This window comes from Eretmochelys imbricata, chromosome 14, assembly GCF_965152235.1.
Source record: "Eretmochelys imbricata isolate rEreImb1 chromosome 14, rEreImb1.hap1, whole genome shotgun sequence".
Lineage (NCBI taxonomy): Eukaryota > Metazoa > Chordata > Testudines > Cheloniidae > Eretmochelys > Eretmochelys imbricata.
In genome coordinates, this window is record NC_135585.1 from 44,152,384 (window position 1) to 44,154,822 (window position 2,439).

The window sequence follows — 2,439 nt, forward strand, 5'->3', positions numbered from 1 at the left end:
ATATGGATGTTCAGATGTACAGTATGTATTATTTCAGTCTACCTTGCTGGGTTAGAGTGTTTGTGACCTTGCTGAATGTATTAATAAACGATTACAAAGACAGAAGGGTTCCTAAAGTGTGAGTGTTGCAACCGTGGACATCGGGGTTCCCAACTGAACAGTAACTTTAATAACACTGGGCCTGATACTGGGACAAGAACCTTCAATATCTCAGAGTGATAACTGGGAATTCTTAAGTAATCAATATAATTAATATACGATTCATAGATCAGGCTACAACAGGCAACTCCAAATCCATCACAAGACTATTAAAATAATATTTTTCCCCCCACTTTTCAAATAAATATTTTTCTGGCCATCACCCTTCTCAGGGCTTCCTTTACCTCCTTGTTCCTCAGGCTGTAGATCAAAGGGTTCAGCTTTGGAGACACCACTGAGTAGAACAGGGAAAGCAGTTTGTCGCTGCCGAGTGAGTAGCTGGATTTGGGCTTCAGGTATTCACGATGCCAGACCCGAAAAACAAGGTCACCACGATGAGGTGGGAGGAGCAGGTGGAGAAAGTTTTGCTCCTGCCCGCGGCTGACGGAATAGTGAGGATAGCGTGGAGGATACGGATGTAGGATACAAGGATGAGCAGGAAGGGGACCATGATGAAGGTGGCAGAGATGGTGTAAACAGCTATTTCATTCCTGTAGGTATCCGTGCAGGCCAACTTCAGCAGCGGGGGCAGGTTGCAGAAGAAGTGGTTGATGCTAATAGGCCCACAGTAGGGCAGAGGGAATATGAAAGTTGTCTGCCCGACTCCCACCAGCACCCTGATGAGCCAGGACACACTTGAGAGCTGGAGACACACACCTCTGATCATCATGGTCGTGTAGCGCAGTGGGTGACATATGGCCGTGTAACAGTCATATGCCATGGCAGCCAGCAGGCAACACTCAGTGATCCCCAGGAAGGAGAAGAAATACATCTGTGTGGCACAGCCCAGGAAGGAAATACTCTTGTCCTCGGAGAATAAGTTCACCAGCATCTTGGGGGTAGTGGACGAAGTATAACCCATTTCCAGAAAGGACAAATTCCAAAGGAAGAAATACATGGGGGACTGAAGGGCAGGGTCCACCACCATGATCGTGATGAGGAGGATGTTGCCCATCATGGTGATGAGGTACAACAGCAGCACCAGAAAAAAAAAGTGAAACTTGGAGCTCCAGGATATTGGAAAAAGCCACAAAGAAGAACTGTATCACAACTGTGTGGTTCCTGCTAGCCATGTCCTACAGTTGTTTTCTATCTGTGGAGATAATAAAATCACAGAGGCATAGGACTGGAAGGGACCTCGAGAGGTCATCTAGTCCAGTCCCCTGCACTCATGGCAGGACTAAATATTATCTAGACCATCCCTGACAGGTGTTTGTCTAACCTGCTCTTAAAAATCTCCAATGATGGAGATTCCACAACTCCCTAGGCAATTTATTCCATGCTTAACCACCCTGACAGTTAGGAAGTTTTTCCTAATGTCCAGCCTAAACCACCCTTGCTGCAATTTAAGCTCATTGCTTCTTGTCCTATCCTCAGAGGTTAAGGAGAACAGTTTTCCTCCTCCTCCTTGTAACAACCTTTTATGTCCCCTCTCAGTCTTCTCTTCTCCAGACTAAACAAACACAATTTTTTTTAATCTTCCCTCATAGGTCATGTTTTCTAGACCGTTGATCATTTTCTTTGCTCTTCTCTGGACTTTCTCCAATTTGTCCACTTCTTTCCTGAAATGTGGCGCCAGAACTGAACAGAATACTCCAGTTGAGGTCTAATCAGTCGGGAGTAGAGTGGAAGAATTACTTCTCATGTCTTGCTTACAACACTTCTGCTAAGACATCCTAGAATGAGGTTTGCTTTTTTTTGGAACAGTGTTACACTGTTGACTCATATCTAGTTTGTGATCCACTATGAGCCCCCAGATCCCTTTCCGTAGTGCTCCTTCCTAGGCGAGTCATTTCCCATTTTGTATGTGTGCAACTGATTGTTCCTTCCTAAGTGGAGTACTTTGGCATTTGTCATTATTGGAATTTCATTCTATTTACTTCAGATCATTTCTCAGTTTGTCCAGATCATTTTGAATTTTAATCCTATCCCCCAAAGCACTTGCAACCACTCTCATCTTGGTGTGGTCCGCAAACTTTATAAGAGTACTCTCTATACCGTTATCTAAATCACTGATGAAGATATTGAACAGAACCCAACCCAGAACCAATCCCTGTGGGACCCCCACTCATTATGCACCTCCAGCATGACTGTGAACCACGGATAACTACTCTCTGGGAATGGTCTTCCAACCAGTTATGCACCCACCTTATAGTAGCTCCATCTAGATTGTATTTCCCTAGTTTGTTTATGAGAAGGTCACGTGAGACAGTATCAAAAGCCTTACAAAATCCAAGATAT

At 44.5% G+C, this 2,439-nt stretch overlaps 1 pseudogene; it reads right to left on the bottom strand.

The window, feature by feature from the left end:
- Positions 1-335: 335 nt before the first annotated feature.
- Positions 336-1,271, bottom strand: LOC144274108 (olfactory receptor 10A4-like; annotated as a pseudogene).
- Positions 1,272-2,439: the final 1,168 nt, after the last annotated feature.